Source organism: Canis aureus, chromosome 15, assembly GCF_053574225.1.
Source record: "Canis aureus isolate CA01 chromosome 15, VMU_Caureus_v.1.0, whole genome shotgun sequence".
Lineage (NCBI taxonomy): Eukaryota > Metazoa > Chordata > Mammalia > Carnivora > Canidae > Canis > Canis aureus.
In genome coordinates, this window is record NC_135625.1 from 68290006 (window position 1) to 68309504 (window position 19499).

The 19499-nt window shown below is 62.6% G+C and overlaps 2 long non-coding RNA genes across 2 annotated transcripts; one reads left to right on the plus strand and one right to left on the minus strand.

The window, feature by feature from the left end:
• The first annotated feature begins 8095 nt into the window (after positions 1-8095).
• Positions 8096-11022, plus strand: LOC144284095 (uncharacterized). Its single transcript, XR_013352534.1, has 3 exons — positions 8096-8482; positions 9802-9980; positions 10449-11022. It is a non-coding gene; the product is annotated as an uncharacterized LOC144284095 (long non-coding RNA).
• Positions 11023-17019: 5997 nt separating this feature from the next.
• Positions 17020-18921, minus strand: LOC144284096 (uncharacterized). The gene is made up of 2 exons (XR_013352535.1): positions 18449-18921; positions 17020-18285 (listed from the first exon to the last, which is right to left on the minus strand). It is a non-coding gene; the product is annotated as an uncharacterized LOC144284096 (long non-coding RNA).
• Positions 18922-19499: the final 578 nt, after the last annotated feature.

Here is a 19499-nt window from a genome sequence, read left to right on the forward strand (position 1 = left end):
TGCACCGTCTTGTTGCACTGGGAGGGTGGGGAGGGAGTTCCATCGCTGGGGGGGAAGTTGGACGATGGCCTGGCCGGGAGGGGGTCCGGGTGGCTCAGGCTGGGTGGCTGGGCCCGGGGAGGCCTGCTCCTCCACCCTGGGTGGTGTCTCAGAGGCCGGAGAAGGGAGGAGAGGCCCGGGCGCTGGGGACACTCGCTCTAGGCCCAGGGGCCTCGTGGGGAACTCCTCAGGTCCCACTGGAAAGAGGCCGACGGGGTCAGCGTCTCCAGCAGGCTGTGTGTCCCCTGCTGGGGGCCCTGGGGGTCCTCACGGCTCCCGCGTGGCCCCCCGGCCTGACCCTGTGCTCAGCCCCCCACACTGGTACCCAGGCCCTGCAGTGGGTGCCCGCACGCCCAGCCCTGGCCTGGGGTCCCCGAGGCTGGAGCAGAAGAGGAGAGCCCCAGAGATGAGGACGGGGGCCCCGGGGTCTCTGTCTCTGTCCCCCCAGCAGGCCGAGTCGGGAGGGGCCGGGGCCCTGAGCCCACTTGGGGGGGGACAGGTTGCACCGCATCCTCCAGAGCTAGGTCATGGAGGCCCGAAGGTGTCTGAGCACCGCCTCGTCCTTCAGGGCCCAGGGCTGGGCCAGAGAGTCCTGGAGGAACTCCCGGAGCCCTTCCAGGAGCAGCTTCAGGAGGCGCTCTGGGCGGTGGGCGAGAGTCAGACCCAGAGGGCCCCGCCCTGGGGCCCCTGGTGCTCCCAGGCCAGCAGCTGGGGTCCCGCTGTGCCCAGGAGCGCTGTGGGCAATGTGCTGGCCGGGGAGGCCCCTGCCCGCTGCTCTTCTCAGGGACCCCCGCTGCACCTGCCTGCCCTGCCGTCCCCCCGCCCCAGGTCTGGGTGCTGCTCAGAGCACAGGGTCACCGCCCCTGCCCCCCGCCCCCGGCACACCTGGGCTCCCAGGGGCTCACTTACTCCTGTGCACCTTGAGGATGGTGTAGGCCATGGCCGTGAGCACCCTCTGCCCATCCAGCATATAAACATCCCACAGCTTCAGGGTGAGCGAGAAGGGGGTCTAAGGGACAGCGGGGTAGGAGGAGCGGCCTGAGCAGGGCCCCTGGGGGCTCGGCTGGGGCTAGGCTAGGCCTGCCATCTGCCCCCGGCTGCCTCTGACGAGGCCCCACAGCCCCCCCCGTGCGTGCCCTCCTCCCAGGGAGATCAGGGCTCCCGGCCGCTCCGGTTCCGACCCCAGCCAGCACCTCCCACACCCCTGGGGGCACAGACTCTGCCCGCACTTGATGACACCACGCCTCGAGAGGACCCCAGGCTGGCCGCCCGATGGGCTGAGGGCCCGTCCACACCCCGGGCTGACCCGGCCTCCCCCGGGGGAGCTGAGGCAGAGACGGCCCGACCCCCGGAACCTCGTCCAGGGACCCTCTGGGCTTCTCCATGATGGGCTGGGCTGCGAGCCTCAGCCTCAGGGGTCGGGCCTGGCTTGTCTGGAGGGTGGGGCTGAGCTGGGCCCTCCCCGGGGGCAGGGGGCAGGTCCGGGAGCGGGGGTCCCGGGGGGGCCTCCCCTGGCCGAGGAAGCACTGCAGGAACCACTTTGGGGTATAGATGCCGGTGGACATCTGCTCCTCGTCCAGGCCCCAGGGGGAAGAATGTGACCCCAATTCTGGGCAGCTTGGAGTGCCGTGACCCCCCCCCTGCCCCGGGCCCCGGGGAGGGAGCCTCAGGAGCTCCCACTCGCCATGTGCTTCCTCAGGTCAGGGAGAGCTCTTTGGAAGATGCGCTCATGATGAGCCTGGAACCTGAGGAGCTTCTGGAAGCCTGGGACGAAGAAGCCTGAGAAGGCCCCAGGCCCCCACGATCAGGGCCTCCTGCACCAGGTAGGGTGGGGGGTGCCGGGGCAGGGCCCCCCCCCACGCCCTGACCCCCGTGTGCCCACCGCCCTCAGAGCCCTGACTGGACCCACTCTTCCCAGAGGGCAGGGCTGCCTCCCAGGCTAGGGGCTTGGGGCCCAGGGACATGCCCGCGGGGCATGAGCTGGGAGCTGAGGACCAGGCCCGGCTGACCCAGCACCCTCTCTCCTGCAGGGGCCGCTGCGGGGACAGGCGGGTCCCCAGCCCTGAGGGGCAGCAGGTGCAGGCCATGGGGAGGGTGATGGGCATGCATGGCCCTCTGTGGGGCTTAGGAGTGAGGCTGGGGGCCCCCAGGAGGGGGAGACGCTGCCCCCTGGGCCCCGTGTGGCTGTGGGCTGGCAGGGGGGCCTGGGGGGCAAGCAGGCAGCCGGGCGGGAGGCGGGGGGGCAACGGGAGTGCGAGCCCGGCCTGCAGACGGTGGGGCGGGTGGCCGTGGCTCCGGGACCCCGAGGCCACCGGGGAGGCGGGGCCCTTGCCCGTGCGGGGGTGCGGGCTGGGGGTCCCCGCCTGCCCCCTGGTGCAGCAGCCTTCACGGAGGCCCTCCTGACTCCCCTCTGCCCGGCGGCCCGGCGGGCCCCTACCGTGCATGGCGTGCCTGTCGTTGGTCATCAGCTGGGCCAGCGCCCAGAAGGCGTCCTCCTCAGGCAGGAACATGAGGATGGCCGCGATCTCGCTCATGCCCTGGCAGTAGCCCACCTCCTGCAAGAGCCAGAGCCCCACGGAGAGCGTGCGCCCCGAGGCCCCCTCTGAGCCCTCCCCGCGGGCGTCAGGCTCCCCAGGCTCCCTCACAGCCCGGGCTCCCGGAGGGGGCTCCCAGAGGGCGGGGGGGGGGCAGGTGAGGGCCACCCGGACCAGCTCGGGTGCCAGCACCCCGGGCCCCACTACCGAGCCCTGCGGCCGCCGTGCCAGGGCCCCCATCCTCAGACCAGCAGGAGGGGCCTCCGTGAGCTGTGCCAGGCTGCAGGGGACCCGCCAGGTTTGGAGACCCCCCGGAGGGCAGGTCGGGGGGCCTGACTGTGGTCCCTGGCAGGTCCCACGAGGGGAGCTGGGCCAGGACACCCCGCGGGGCCGGGGAGTGCGTGAGCTGGGGTCCTCGGGGACCCTTCTGGAATGCGCCGTGGAAGGGGGCGGCCTCCTGGGCGCCTCGGCCTCGTGCCCTTCAGGGGAGTGGGAGCCTTCCCCGCCCGGGTTCTCGTCAGTAGTGCCGTCTGTCAGGGTCCAGACCCGAGCTCTAGGACGGCCGCGGTGCACGCGGGGGCCCCGGGCAGCCCCGGCCCTCGGGCACGCAGGCCCTGCCTCCCCTGGGAGGTCTGCACCCCGCCCCCTGCCCGTCCCGGAGGAGAGAGACCCTCCCCGGCATCTCGGGGCCGTGGAGCTGGGGCCCTGACTGTGAGTCCCACTGGTCACCAGCACTCAGGACAAGGCTGCCCGCAGGGCAGGAGGGGGGGCAGGGACACTCACGGTGTCGTACACCGAGTAGGCCGCCAGCACGAGGAACAGGGCTCGCTGCCTAGGAGGGGGGACAGCGGGGGGCTCTGCTCAGTCAGCCCCCGGCCAGCAAGACCACCGAGGTGCCGACACCCGCCCCGCAGGCCCCGCGGCCCGCAGGGCCCCTCCGCAGAGGCCAATCTCTGGGGTCAGGTCTGTGCACGGGGACAGGCGGTGACCTCACACGTGCAGCGTGCTGGGGGTTAAGTGCACCCTGGGGTGTCCGACGCCTCCGAGCGGCTCCCGCCATGGGGTGTGCAGCTCTGGATTCCCCGAGCACCGCCAGCGCCCCCTCCAGCCCTGGAGCGGCCCCCCCGCACGTCCCCTGGGAGCCAGCGCTCCCCCTGCCCCGGTCCCCACAGCCCCTGACGCCTCTCCTCCCCTGCCCTGGCCTGGCCTGGCCCCGTGTCCCGGGAACACCACCAGCCCCACGTGGCCCCTGCCCCGAGCCCACGCAGCCGGGGCATCCGTGGCCCTGAGCACACCCCCACGCCCTCCCAGGTGTCCCTGGGCTGGACTCTGTGGGGGGGACCCCGGGCCCGCCCATCCCAGAGCATCTCGGGGCTCCAGGTCTGAGCCGCCATGAGGAGAGCAGGGAACGTCGTGCAGGTGTGACCCGGATACAGGCTGCGAACCCCTGGGGTCACTATCTGAGCACGGGGGGTACGGGGTGCGGCCCCTCAGCGCTGCCAGGAGCCGCCGGATGCCCCCTGCACGGCGGCCTGAGTCTGCACCCCGGCTCCGCGGCCCCCGGGCCGGGGTGCTGGAGGCCGGCTCCCCCTGGGCGGGGGTCACAGGTCAGCCTGACCCCGCCGCGCTCTGAGGGCCACGGGGGCCCCAGGGGGCAGCAGGTTCCCTGCAGGGAGGAGCACCGAGTTCTCGTGGGGAGACGGTCTGAGCGGCCCCCTGGGAAGCCCAGCTACCCTTGCCTGGTAGCCCCCTAGCCCCGCCCCTGGCGCCCCTGCAGGTCACCCCTGGGGCCCCGGGCTCCCACACACCCTTCCTGCCGCGCACAGAGGTAGCTTCACCCTCTGGTCCACCCACCGGCACCCCCCTGTCGGGGGCTCCTTGCCTTCCCCACCTCCCCGCAGCCCCTGGGGACTCTACGGGACATCCGGGCTTCTGACGGGAGCAGGCCATCCAGAGAACCCCAAGGTGGCCGGGGAGGCTGAGCATGTCCCACAGGGGGCAGCTGCACCGCGTCCTTGTTGGGGGGGGGGCGGGACCGATAGTGTAGGGGTGGGGGTCTGGGGGTGTGGGGGATGGTGTGGGGGGTGATGTAGGGGGATGGCGTGGGGGCGTTGGTTGAGGGGGATGGGGTGGGGGGCTGCAGACACAGGGCACCCCCTTCTCTAAGGTGCACACGGAGACGTCTACAGATAAAGGCGACCCCAGTCTGGGGTTTGCTGTGACCCCTGCCCCTGCCCCTGGGGCCCCGTGTGCTCAGCGCAGGGCCTGCCTGGACCGGGGCGGCATCTGGGGGTCGTCATGCTATGTGTCCTCACCAACTGCAAATTGTCTAAAATAAAATGCCCAGAATTCAGAAGTACATAAAGCACCGAGGGTGGGTGTCACCCTGACCTGTCCGACCCTCGTCGGGTCCATATGTCCCAGTCCAGCTGCGGCCATGCACCCTGGCCCCCAGGTCCCCTTCCTGCCCCCCACGCCCCCACCCCGGCCCCCTGCTCTTCATGGGTCTGCCCCTCACCCCCTTGGGGTTCAGCTCAGACGGTGACCCCAGGACGGGGCCTCCCCATCCCCGAGACCCTGGGGGTGGGGGCACGGGGGTCATCCCGAGCACCCTACCATGTGGCAGTGTGTTGTTTGCTGCCGTTGCTCCCCCCGGCCTCGGAGACCCCGTGTCCCTTGCACAGAAGCCCCCGGGCCTCTCCCGGGCCCCCAAACCCCGCAGGCCCAGCAGCCTCACCCGACCCCGTAGCCCTCCCAGAACATGGTGTGACTGCGGAACGTCCCATTGACGTCCAGGTCAATCTGCATGATGTCCCGGGAGGAGACCAGGGCCGCCTCCTTCATTTCCTGCAGGGAGACCCTGGGAGGAGGAGCCGGCGTCAGGGACACAGACCCCGACCTGTCAACAGCTGCCGTCCTGGGCAGGGAGCCCTGGGGCCACCATGGCAGTGTGTCCTGCAGGAAGCTCCACCCTTCCCCTGGGGGGCCGGGGATGGCGGGAGTGCCCACCGTGCCCGCGGGGCCTGCGTGAGGGCCTGTGCCCAGCTGTCGTGGGCAGGGAGGGGACTGAGGGTCAGCCCTGGACAGGGAGGGGACATGGAGGATCAACCCGGGTGGGGAGGAGACATGGGGGGTCAGCCCGGGTGGGGAGGGGACACGGGGGTTCAGCCCGGGTGGGGAGGAGACATGGGGGTTCAGCCTGGAAGGGAGGGGACAGGGGGTCAGCCCTGGACAGGGAGGGGACATGGAGGATCAGCCCAGGTGGGGAGGGGACGCGGGAGTTCAGCCCGGTGGGGAGGGGACATGGAGGGTCAGCCCTGGGCAGGGAGGGGACCGAGGGTCCACGGGGAGTGGACGGGCCCCACCTGGTATTTCCCGGCATTCCTGGCCTTAACCTGGTCGACGTTCAGCAATCGCAGCCACACCTGTCCCCGCACCTGGGGTGGGACCCCCTTGTAGACTCAGCATCGCAGCTGCGGGGAGGAAGGCAGTGCTGGTGAGAGGGGCCCAGGGCGGCCCCTTGGAGCCCAGGGAGCGCGAGGCATCTAGAAGGTTCCAGCTTTGGCTCCAGGGTGTCTGTGGGAGGCTGGGTCTCCCTGGAGCTGGGCCCCATCCCCCACGAGGAGCAGGGACCGTGGCCCCGACCTGACACTCCCCCACCGCCGACCCGGGGCCTGGGGAGGCTCGGGCTCCCAGCAGACTCTCCCCAGGCAGGGGGCTCCCCCGAAGACAGGGCAGGAGGACACTGAGGGCGGCCCCCCAGCCCCGTCAGGAAGGAGAGCCCTCGGGGGCACCCAGCGCCCCACCTTCTCGCTGGGGAGGTAGTGGTGCCATCGCTTGAGCATTTTTATCCATTTGTCTGCGCGCCAGGTCTCCTGGCGGAGTTTCTGGAAGAGGACAAGCGGGGGCCGCAGGTGAGGCTCCAGCCTGGGAGGTGGGTGCTCGGGCCATGTCCAGTCCCCCGCGGGACCCGGAGGAGCCAGGAAGGCACAGGGCCCCCCGCGGACACGGCTCCGGGTCTGGGGTGCATTCCTGGCAGCCCGTGCACCGCCGGGACGGGGGACTGGGGAGACGCCCGGGGATGTCCTGGGGGACGGGGTGCAGACAGCTGGCCCCAGCTCCCCCCACGTCCTGCCCGGGGCCTAGGACGGGCTCTCACCTTGGCCTCGCGAGGGCTGGGGCCGGGCAGCTCCTTGTCCCTGGAAGGCAAGAGACGCAGAGCCCTGAGGCCCTGGCCCCACAGCCACCCCACCCATCTGCACCCAGGGGCAGTGCCGGGCAGTGCAGGTGACGGCGGCAGGACACCCGGCGCAGGGTGAGGGCTGCCCCGATCGGCCCGTGGCCCGCAGTCCTGCCACTTCAGAGCATTTCTTACGGAGCCACCTAGACAGGGCCATGTGTGCACATCTCACCGTCCTCACCCTGCTTGTGCCATGAGACAACCAAGTGTCTACGCGGTGACCCGGCGCTCGGCTCCCATGGACCTCCTGTCCACGTGTCGGGAGGGGGCCGCGGTGACCGGAGCCACGGCGGTGGGGTGGGCCGGGCAGCCTGCGTGGGAAGGGTGTTGGTGTGTTCAGGCCCCACGAGGAGGGCATAGGTGTGCTCGCACACCGTGCATGCTCAGCGGGCCGCCCCAGGGACCCCCCGGCCCTGCCTTGGGGCCCTCGTGCTGCACACGGTGGCGTGGAATTCCTGCTCACGCTGGAGACAAAGCGAGTCTGTGTGTCAGAACCTGAGCTGTTGGTTCACGCCTCTGAGCAACTCCTGCTTTTTCCCTAGATCTTTAGTGATTAAGGAGTTTTTTTCGAAGCCCAAGTACAACCACATTTTGAAGCCAGAAGACTGTCTGAACCGTGCACCATCCTGCAGCTGGACTCGAGAACCGTGCAGATCGCTGACCTGGAGGTGAGAGCCCCGGAGGCTAAGTGGGCGGCGCACGTACCAGACTCTGTGCGAATAAACAGATTGAGGAACCTTGCCTTTGATTTTCCCCGAGTCTTGTCTTTTTTATGCTCTGATTTTGTATTTTTACATTATTTTTTCACAGACCTCTTTAACATAATCAGTCATTTTTATATTTATGTTTAATATTTTCAGCATCTTGAGATTCTAATAAATTATATCTAGTTTCTTCAAGGATTTCAAGTTAAAAATTTTTTTTCTAAGTTGTGCTACCATGGATGACAAAATTCTTAATTCTCACTCTTACATTCCCCCTGTTGCCACGAGGTGGCGCGTGTGCATTCAGGAGGGTCTCATTTTAAGGGTGTGCTCAGAGGTGCAGAGCTTGGGAGGTGCAGAGCTTGGGTCCCTGGAACCCCCTGGAGCTCAGCCGGGAGCTAAGCTGTTGGCTCTGCACTTAGTTTCACAGTATAGAGAGGCCCGGTTCTTTATGCCAAGAATTGAGAAGAAAGGATTCCACTCAAATATGGGGCCAGAAAATGAGGCAAGTGAGGCCCACGTTGCTTGAAACCTTTTCTTTCTTTCTTTCTTTTTTTTTTTTTTTTTTGAAACCTTTTCTGATTATCTGCAGCATGTGAATTTGTGCTGACAGCTTTAGTAGTTCTTTCCCGAGGAGCAGGTTTGCTGTGTTTGGCGACACTAGCAAGTTGCATCCACAGTTACTGGACTAGACGTGGGGCCGGGCAGTGCAGCGGCATCTGAGCGGGGCTGGCGGGGACAGCTGCTAGTTCCTGCCCCGGAGCCCTCGCCGCCTGCTGTCACGCGCTCACGGGAGCCGCGTCCCTTCCTTATCGTTTGCCTGAACAGACCGTGAAAGGCGAGCTGCACTTTGAGATCAGGAAGGCCGGCACGCTGCATGGATTCACGGCCTGGTTCAGTGTCCGGTTCCAGAGCCTGGAGGAGGACGAGCCGCAGCTGGTGCCGAGCACAGGCCCGTTTCACCCGTGAGTGTGCAGCACCCGCAGGGGCTCCACTGCCCCGGGAGGAGCGGGTGCAGGTTCCCTGCCGCGCAGCCGTTGGGGAGGCAGTGGCGTGTGTGGGCGGTGGGCGGGGGACCGGGACCGTGCCCCACCCGCCCCTGCCCTGGGCTGCCCTGCTTGTCCTCTGACCCCTGCATGAACGGGCGGAGCACACTTTGCCTGCCTCAGTTGCCCTGGACGCTGCTTCAGCTTCCCATGGTCTAATACAAGCACAACCCACGGAATTGTAGGGGCTTTTAACTCCCCAAGACTTTCTTGAGGAAGGTCAGTGTTTCTTGAGACAAATTTTTTTTAAAGATTTTATTTGAGGGAGAGAGTGGGCGAGAGAGCACATGAGCAGAGGGCAGGGCGGGGAAGGGAGAGGCAGACGCCCCGCTGAGCAGGGAGCCCGATGCGGGACTCGATCCCAGGCCCCGGGGTCATCCCTGAGCCGAAGGCAGACACTCCCCGGACTGAGCCCCCAGCCGCCCCTGGGACACTTCTGTGCAGTAGCATTTTGACGCTGCTCGCTGCTCAGGCGTGCTGGGCGCTGCGGTCTGCCTCGGAGCTGGACCCAGCAGCCCGGTGCAGCGCTGCCTTCATGGGGCCTCCGTGGGCCTGCGCGGTAGGTGCCCGGGCCGGGGTGGGCAGCCGCGCTGCTCAGGTCAACACTGGCCGCAGTGGGGGTCCTCAGGGCCTCGCATCCGTCCGCACCACAGGAGCCAGGCTGTTGGCCGGAGCGTCCGTGGAGGTGGCGGGACCAGGCCTCCTGCTGCCCTTCCCGGTCCCGGCGCACAGATGCGAGCTGTCGCCCGTCGAGGGCGGGAACTCAGGCCCCGGGCAGTTGAGCGCCCGCACACGGTGGGGTGGGGCAGGCAGGTGCCGAGCCCGGGCAGCGCTCTGGGACGCGGGGACAGGGGCCCTCACAGTGGCTGAGGTCGGAGGGACGTGAGGCCGTGGAGCCGTGTCCTCAGGGCCTGCAGAACCCAGAGAGCGCGGAACGTGACAGTTTGTCCCAGATGTCGCACTTGCCACACCCCCTCCAGCCCGACTCCCAGGGGCAGTGGCCTTCCTGCACTGCGGAAACTAGAACTCGGCGTTGGCAGCCTAGGGACCGGGCAGGGATGCGGTAGATGCCCGTGCCAGGGTGCGGGGGCCTGGGAGCACCTAGAGCTGTGTGCTCACTGGGCTGCGGCCCAGTCCCTGGCGCCCACAGAGGCCTCGCCATGGGCCTGGTGCATCTGCCCCACGGGGGAGCCTGGGGGTCCACCCCACAGAGGTGATGCGTGCCCCGTGTCTTGCAGAACCACCCACTGGAAGCAGGTGCTGTTTATGATGGATGAACCCATGTCCGTGGTCTCGGGAGATGTGGTCACAGGCTTGGTTGTGCTGCAGAGAAACCCCGTGTGGAGGAGGCACATGTCCGTGGCGCTCAGCTTCCACACAAGACCCCACATCCACACAAGACCCCACATCGCAGAAAGTAAGGCTTGTGCTGCAGGGCGGGTGCTGGGCGCTGGTGCTGGGAGACGGGTGTGGCGGTCGCGGTGCCACGGCCTCGGCCTCGCGCGCCTGCGCTGCTTTCTCACCCTCCTCACGGGAATTGGGTGCTGTTATTGGTAGAACAGGAAACGGGGGCAGGAAGGTGAGTCTGAGGGCAGGGGCCCAGCCCAAGGCCACCCTTCCCGTGTCCAGGAGGCCCCGGTGGAGAGCGGGCCGGGCCGCCGTTCCCACACCTGGTGCAGGATGGCAGAGGGGACGCGACGGTTCTCCTCTGGTCTCCTACCTGCTTTGTGCTAATTTTATGTCAAAGTCTTAATCTTGGTCATTAAGAAAACTTCTCCGCCTGGAAGTCGCTCTTGGGTGCCATCCTGAGTCGTCATCAGGAGGTGCTGCGTGTGAGTCACACTCAAGCGGTTTATTATGACTGATTTGCTTTGTCTGTTTTCAGGTTGGAGAGAAGGTCTTTCCCATCTGGAGATGACGGTCGAAGTTGTGGGAAGCAGGTGCTGCAGGAATGAGCCCGGGCGGAGACGTGCTTGGATGTGAGCCCCCGTTCCTGTGGCCTGAGAGCTCCCCTGCCCGGCGGCGGGACACCCGTGTGCGTGCACGCTACCTTCCTCGTGGCCTCCAGAGGCGCCGCGTGGGGCTCGGTGGGGACCCCTCACCCCTGTCACTGCCCGTGTCTGTGCTCTAGAAGTAGGCTGTGTCCCCAGGTGTCCACAGTCTGGCTCGTGGCCGAGTCGGTGGCACCGTGTCCCTAAGCTAGGTCTAGATCTCAACTCATAGGGCACACGTGCATCAACCTCGTACTCCTGTGAAAGTGGCTGTTCACGCATCATGTGTCATGGTGTCCTTGCTGCCCGGGTCCCTCCCTGTCGTGCGAAGGTGGGCGCCCCAAAGCCGTGCAGGGCCTGGAGGCGGTGATGCATGTGACGGGACTCTGCATGGATAGTACAGTCGTAGAGATGTCTTCCACGTAAATTATGTGTTGGCGCATAGCACATACTCAATAAATAATTTTAAAGAAATGAGTGTTGGCGTGTATCCCATTTCCATGTGCGTGTGCTGTGTCGGCAAGCGTGGGATCGTACCGCGTGTGCTGCTTTGTAGCCTTTTTCACCTGGTGTGAAGGAACGTCCCTGCCTGTAGGTCCAGGTCTACGTCTTTTGGTGTGTATTGTTTTGATTTTTAGTTGACTTTACATTGCAATATGAACGGTATATCCCAACCGCGTGAGTGACGGGTGTGCAGGTGTGCATCTCTCTGTAACAAGCACTCGACCGAGACCGTCAGCCGCGAGCGGCTGCCCCAAGTGCCCAGCACGCAGCGCCTCCGAGGGTGGGGCCCCCGGTGACGCGCAGCTTCCTGGGGCCGGTGGGGCACACAGGCTGCTTCCTGGAGCCTGAAGCTTGTGCCGCTCACACTCCTAGGCTGAGGCTCCTGGCGGGGGGGGCCCTTAGGAGCAGGTGTTTGGGAGGTGCTTAGGCCTCGAGGGGGGCCCCCAGGACGGACTCGTGCCCTTCCGGGGGAGAGCCCCTCAGAAGGCGGCTGCCCGGGGACCGGGCCGGGTCTCCAGGTCCCAGGAGGGAGGCCGCCGGGCTGGGGGACGTCCAGCCCCCGGGCCGTTGAAGCCGCCGGGCTGGTGCCATCCGGGCCCTGTCCCTCGCTGTGGGCGTCGCTCAGCTCACGGGCACCTGTGAGCCCCGACCCGTGTTGCTGCAGGTTCCCGCCATGTCCTGCCCCGCTGGTGGTCAGTGGGTGGTCAGTGGGTGGCCTCCCGGGCCGGCCCCGGCAGGTGCGGCAGGTGGTGCGTGTGGGCCCGCGCGTTCCCCTTGGGTGCACGGCCGCCGTGGGGCTCCCGGGAGCCAGGGTCCTCAGCGTCGGCGTCCTTGGCGGGCCCGGCTAGAAGCCCTTCATAGGCCTGTTCTGCAAACACCTGCTCCGTGGCTTAGTCTTCTCTCTATTTTGATAAACAGAAGTTCTTAAGTGTTAATTTTGTCCGATTCGACATTATTTTCCTTAAGGATACACTTGCTGTATCCGGTGGAAGGAATCTGCTCTCCGTTTACGGCTCCGTCGGTCGCCCTGGCGCACAGCTCAGCGCCCCCAGCCTCGGTTTCTCTCGGGCCGTCTGGGCGGGCTCGGGATTCGCGTCCCCGGGGGTGGCTGCTCAGGCGGTGGAGTTGCAGCTTCTTTCCTCTCCTGCTGCGCGCACCTTTGCTTTCTCCTCTAGAGCTGCTGCGGCGGCAACAGCATATTTTGATTTATTTCCAGTATCTCCCAGTTCCAAGTATTTTCTAATTCCCATTATGAGTTCTTCTGCTGTCCCAGGGCTATTTAGAAATTGTGGCTTAATTTCCAAAGGTGGAATTTTCTAGGTATTTTTTCTTATTAATCTCTAGCTGAATGTCACTGTGCTCAGAAGACGACCGGAGTGATCTCACTCCCCTGAGGTCACAAGGACTTGAATGTGCGTCATGCTGTCGGATGATGCGGAGGCCACCATGTCGCCGGGATCGGCTCGGGCAGCAGTGTTGCTCGCTCGGGCCCGATGCTTGGGCCACTTGCGCCTCCTCGTCCCCTCAGGCAGTCGCCAAGGGAGGGAGCGGGGCCTCCGAGGACACAGCTGCACCTCGGCGGCTTCATTTGACCCATGTCCTTAAGGCCCTGATCTGCAATGCAGTCACACTGCGGGGCCCTGCTGTGACCCCCGACATCCCCGTGCTGGGATGGAACCCCCACTGCTGAGCGGGCCTCTGGGGATGTCAGGGGCTCCTCAATGATGGGGGGGTGAGGCGGCAGGGGATGTTGGGGACCCCTGAATGATGGGGGGGCCACAGGGGATGTCAGGGGCACCTGTGGGGGCGCCTGGCACTCCTGTGGCACAGCCCCACCCCGCACTGCTCACAGGGCCACCAGCTTGCCAGCCCCCATCCCGGCGCCTCTTGGAGGCCTGGCAGCTGGCCTGTGTTCGGGGTGGGGTGGCTTTAGGGGTATCTGCTCAGCGGGGCTGCCCCCGCTGTGGGGGGGTGGGGGGAGCAGCCCCAGGCCGACCCCCTGGCCTGACCCCGTGCCCTCTGCACCCCGGAGCTGACCCCGTGGTGGACCTGGAGGCTCAGGCAAGGTCATCGTTGCAACAAGAAGACCTTGACTGACCTGCATCTGTCTGCTTTTTTACAAAACGTGTTGTGCCCATGTGCGGCAGTGCCCAGGGCCCAGACTGGGTGGGGGCGACTCGTGGGCGTGCAGCGTGGCCTGCTGCCCCTGCTGTGGCATCGGAGCCCCCGAGGGTAGGCTCCAGCCTCTGGCCTCCAGCCTCCAGCCTCTGACCTCCAGCCTCCAGCCTCCAGGCTCCGGCCTCCGGCCACCACAGCCCAGCCAGCCCGGGTTCTGAGCGTTCCCAGCCTTCCCCTCTGAGGCCAGCACGGGGCCTGGCACGTGGCAGGCACTGCAGGAGCAGGAGACCGAGGGGGAATGAGGCCGGTGCATCCCGGGGAGCCTGCGGCGGGCCGGGGGAGGGGTGTGGCGTCTGGGCCAGGCCTGCTGCCCTGCAGCCTCCTGGCCCTGTCCCCACTGCTGCGCCCCTAGAGGCCTGCAGGCACCCCTGCCCCGGGCACACACCGGGCCACCGTCCCAGCAGCGGGGAGGGCGGTGAGCAGACGGCGGGAGGAAGCCAAGGCTCGGCCCGGATGCGCCGGGCGCCTGGGTGCTGGGCTGCCCCGGTCTGTCTGCTCGCCGCCCCTGGGGAGCCGAAGCTCAGCACCTCGGCCTTGCAATGGCCCCGCGTGGAGATAAGCCCCCGGGATGGCTGCTGTATCCTGCCCCCAGCTGGTCTCCCTGGCCGCTCTGCTTCCACAGGAAATATGGAAAGTAGCAAGTGGAGCCTGGGGCCTGGCCTGGACTGAGCAAGGGGTGGGGGGCCGCCGGCGGGGTGAGTCCCCCCTGGAGCCCTGCCCCGGGCGCTGGTGGCAGCCAGAGGCACCGGCATAGGGCTCTATAGATAGTCAGTTTATACATTTGCTTGGAGTTTACACTAATCTATATTTAAGGTATATGATAATTTAGGTTGACATAGTGGGATAGAAATTTTTTCTTTAGAAATTGTCCATACATTATTCATGCAGGAAAGAGTGACCTGACACAAGACACCTGACCTCAACTTCGCACCATGGTGAGAGGCAACCAGGATAAACTGCACTTTACTGTGAAAACTGACACCCACTTCCATCCTGCCAGGGTCTTGCGTCGTTTGCCTCATTGTCAAGGGGACTTTACTTTCCCTGTTCACATCACAAGGATGTGGCGAGGATCAGGTATATGGAAGTGTGTTGGGATCTGTAAGAGACACACTCCAGCCAGCCAGCCATCTGTCCATCCATCCGTCTGTCTATTTATTGTCTTTACTGAGCTTTCATTCACGCTCACGCATGCAGATGCTCACAGAGCCCCGAAATCAGTGTCCCTCTTTTGTCAGACTAATAAATGAAACTTGAAGAGGTTAAGAGGTTTCCCCAAGGTTATGCAGCTGCCAGGCAGGTGCCGGCATGACCATGTGTTGTGACAGGCACTGGATGGTGACTTCGGGTGTGTTAAAAGAAGGCCCCTTGTGGGTTGGGAAGGGGCAGGGATGGGCAGGCTTCTTCATTGCCCTGCAGCTTTCTCCCTAATGCACGAACCTCATTTGAGCTGTTCTGCTCCACTGCGCACAGCCCAGAGGGCCGTGAATAATCCGGGAGGAGCTGGGACCTCTGGGGGAAGCAAAGGGTCGGCTTTTGGGGGAGACGGGCCGTATCAGCTGGGAGTACTGTTAAGTGAGGCCTGGGAAATGAGTCCCATTTTTAAAATGTCATTTCATAAACTCACCCTGGAAGCAAATGCATTCTCTGCTGTGTGAGGAGCTCCACGTGGACTCAGAGCAAAGCAAACGGTGGTGATGCTGGTGATAATGACCATTGACATTTATTGCTATTTTGGGCCAGACTTTATGCAGCATCCCAAAATAGGTATTAGTGCCAATTTTACAAAAAAGAAATGGGCTACATATTAAAAAATACATAAAAGTGGAGGTTGAGTGGGGGCCCTATCAGGAATAAATGTGTTTGTTTTTAATGTACCAGAACATAATTAATATTAAATGACGTGTAAACTAACTAACTAGGAAAATGTGGCTGTAGCCAGCCACAATCTACTCTTTTCCATCCAAGAGCAACAGCTCACTTCTGAAATTCATCAAAGTTCAGTTTGAACACAGAAGAGAGAAACTGGAGGCAAGCATAACTTCAATATTTTCAGCATTACTTTTTGTTAATTTGACATTTCATGTTGCCCTTTTTATATTTTGGGGAGCTGTATTTCCTAAAATATTCTCCCTTAAGAAGTCTTATCAGGGTTCTCCCAAGAAGCAGAACCAATAGGATTTACGTGCGCTACCCACGTCATCTCTCTCGATCTACAGCGTCTCCATGTTTATCCTTCATCACTATCTGTATATGTGGATCATGCCTCTCTCCTGCAGGCTGGAGACCCAGGAGACGTCATGCTGCAGCTTGAGTCCGAAGGTCAAGGTTGTCTGCCATCAGAATCCCCTTTCTCAGGGAGGTCAGTCTCATCTCTACTAAGACCTTCAACTGACTGCATGAAGTCAGTGACTTCATGTGACTGCTCATCACACTGGAAAGCCTCGTCTGCTTTATTCAAAGTCTAATGATCTAAATGTTAATCACATCTAGAACATACCTTCGCAGAGAAATCTAGAACGTTTGACTAAATAGGCCTAGCCAAGTTGGCACAAAATTAACCATCACAAGTGTCACTCATTTAAAAAAATATATATTTGGTTTTTAAAATATTCTTGAACAAAAGGATCCTGCATCTAGTCAAACATTTATTTTTTTTAATTATTGATGATAGTCACAGAGAGAGAGAGAGAGAGAGGCAGAGACACAGGCAGAGGGAGAAGCAGGCACCGGGAGCCCGACGTGGGATTCGATCCCGGGTCTCCAGGATCGCGCCCCGGGCCAAAGGCAGGCGCCAAACCACTGTGCCACCCAGGGATCCCTAGTCAAACATTTAGAGCTAACTTCTACTCTGCAGGTAGAAGGTCTAGTGAAACAGCAGTCCACTGACGCCAGGTCCCAACTGGGGAATTCTGGGGGATGGATACACCGCTCAGTCACTTGTGGCAGTGACAGCACAGATCCTGTCTCCACTCAGAGAGGGTAGGCTGAGAGAGAGGTCTAGGAGGCACAGGAACAAAATACAGCGTGTGCACCACGTTTGAGTCCTGATGGGAATAAAACCAACCGTCAAGGGACCCCTGGGTGGCTTAGAAGTTGAGCATCTGCCTTTGGCTCAGCACATGATCCCAGGGTCCTGGGATCGAGTCCCACATCAGGTTCCCCGCAGGAAGCCTGCCTCTCCCTCTGCCTATGTCTCTGCTTCTCTCTCAGTATCTCTCATGAATAAATAAACTAAAAAAAAAAAAAAACCCAACTGTGGAGGAACATTTTCTTTTTCAGAAATGGCAAGTTTAAATTTGAAATAGGCACAAACTGACGTTAAGAAATCATGGAGAGGGGATCCCTGGGTGGCTCAGCGGTTTAGTGCCTGCCTTTGGCCCAGGGCGCGATCCTGGAGTCCTGGGATTGAGTCACGTGTCGGGCTCCCGGCATGGAGTCTGTTTCTCCCTCCTCCCCTGTCTCTCCCTCTTTCTCTCTCTCTATGTCTATCATAAATAAATAAATAAATAAATAAATAAATAAATAAATATTTAAGAAAAAAAGAAATCATGGTGAATTTTCATAGGTGTGAAAATGCCACAAGTAAGAAAATGTCTTTTCTTCTAAAAGATTTTATTTATTTGAGAGACAGCCAGAGCGAGCGAGCAAGCAAGAGAGAGCATGGGGAAGGGCATGGAGAAGGACGAGCAGACTCCCTGCTGAGGGCAGAGTCTGACCTCAATCCAAGACCCTGAGACCATGACCTGAGCTGAAACCAAGAGTCAGACAATCACCCAGGAGCCCTGGAAAATGCCTTTTTTATTTGAGATGCGACTGATGGTTTTCCAGGTGAAATGACGTGTTTAAGGTTTTCTTTGAAATTACTCCAGCAAAAAGAAAACTGAAGATCAGTAAAACAAGTATGGCAAAATGCTAATGATTGCCAAAGCTGGGTGACATGTATGAAGTCCACTGCTCTACTCTGTGTATGTGTAGATGCTTTCATCAATAAAAGTATACAATAAATAAACCTATTAAATATTAAGAATTTGCATGTTTACATATATAAATATAAATAAGCCTATTAAAACATTATGATTTTCCATATAAAAAAATCTTACATAACAATTTGAATTTGTGTTGGTAAAACTGTATTGCTGAAATTCTTCTCAGCATCCTCCAAGTGCACCTTATACTTTCTCAGTATCCAAGATAAAAGTCGTCTGCTTCCTCAGCTGTTACATTACTAAGCCAGCTGTTCCTTCTGCATTCCCATCTCTGCTCTAGGACCGAAGTCTCTACAGGGCAGGATTTCAGTGACGCACCCTAACACCTCTAACACTAATATTTGTTGAATGAATAATTGTTTTTCTTGCCAGAAAATACTGAGTCGTGAATAGTCATTTCATAAATTTGAACGACGCTTCCATTCAACAATGGAATGATGAGCCAGTGCAACTTTTCATTAATTAATGCATGAATACAGCATTTGTTTTGCATCTTTTCAGAATTTCTTTTTTATAGTCCATACATTTTACAAGCCTGATAATACAGTATGGTCGCACATTAAGTTACTGGCAGGTTACAAAAGATTCACATTAAGTCGTCGCAAAAGCATATTCATGAAACTCCGCAGAAAATATTCAAAAATGTCTTGCACTTTTCTCAAGTACAACCTGACACGGGCACAGTTCGGTAGCGCGAGGCCGCCTGGGGGTCCGGCCGGGGGGGGGGGTCCACTCCTTGGGACTCGCGTCCTCCAGAACACGGTGTTTTGTCAGGAAACCCTGGGCGTGGGTTACAGTCTGCAAAGCCCAAATCAACATCTGATGAAAACTGGCTTCTGAGCAACAGAAACGGTTTTTGAAGAACAGAATTCCTTACTGGTCGCTTCCGGGGCCCCGGAGCCCACGAAAATGGATTTTAGTGACTTAGGGCGGGTCACGGGGTTAACGGCCTCCTCGGGCGAGGGCGCCGCGTAGATCCGTGAGAGGAAAGATAGTCTTCGAGCTGGGTTCTCCGCTTCCCAGGCAGGGCTGGAGGATTCGCAGGCCGGAAAGTGTCGACCTTGCAAGATAAAACGGTTATTCTACCGGCAAATCGGGTTTCCCCAGGAGCAGCAGAGGCGCTGCAGCCTGGAAGCGGCGGGCGGGAAACGCTTTTATATGGAGGGGGGTGGGCGGGGCTGTATGGAAGGAAAGCCCATTGGAGGGCGGCGGCGGCTTCTCACTGGCTGCAGGTGATGGTGGTGGCTTCTCACTGGCTGCGTGTGGCGGCGGCTTCTCATTGGCTGAGCGTGGCGGAGGCTTCTCATTGGCTGCAGGTGATGGTGGTGGCTTCTCATTGGCTGAGCGTGGCGGCGGCTTCTCTTTGGCCACCGGTGACTGCGGCCCGCCCGGAAGTCTTGGCGCTTCCTGCCGCCCTGGGCCGGGTGAGGCCGGTTTCCGCTTGAGGCTGTCCCGACGGCAGTTCCCGCGAGGTCTCCTCGGCTCGGCTCGGCTCGGCTCCGGCTCCGGCTCCGGGGCAGCAGCAGGGGAGGCGCGGAGGCCCCGTGGAGCCCTGGCTTCCGGCCGGGCGGCGGAGCAGCTCGGGGCCTCGCCGCGGGGCGGGCAGGGGGAGCACGCGGCCTCCGCCTCGAGCTGTGCGGGTGGAGGCACCTGGGCCCCGAGCCCAAGGCGCGCCCGTCCCGCGGCCCCGTCTGCCTCCGGCCGGCCTCCCGGACGCCCCCCTGTGCCCGCCCGTGGCCGCCGCGGGAGCCCTCCCCGGCGCAGCGGCCCTCGGGGCCCCCCGGGGACGAGGACGGGGACGGGGACGGGGACGGCGGCGCGGCTCCGGCACGTCCTGCCCCCGCGTGGCCCCGCGTGCCCGTGTGGCGGTGTCGGCCGCCGCCGCCTGCAGCTGGGACGAAGCCGCCCGTACCTCGACGCTCCTCGGCGGCCGCGGCTCCCCGTGGGTCGGGCCGTGGCTGCTGCGTCGTGTTCCGCGTCCCTGTCGGGCGGCCCGTGTCCTCGCCGCGAAGCACGGGCCTGGGGCGGGGGCGGGGGCGGGCGCGTCGCCGGGATCAGCGCCCTCAGGACCCCGAGCGCCCGGCGAGGCCCGCGCCTGCAGCCCCGGGAGTGGGGCCGGAGCCGGAGCCGGAGCCGGAGCCGCGCGCCCCTGGAGTCGGGCGGTCGGGGGAAGCCCTGGCCTCGGCCTCGGGGGCGCAGGGGTGAGGCCCCGCCGTGCAGCCCGCCCCGCCCCGCCCCGCCCCGCCCCGCCCCGCCCCGCCCCGCGGCTCCCTG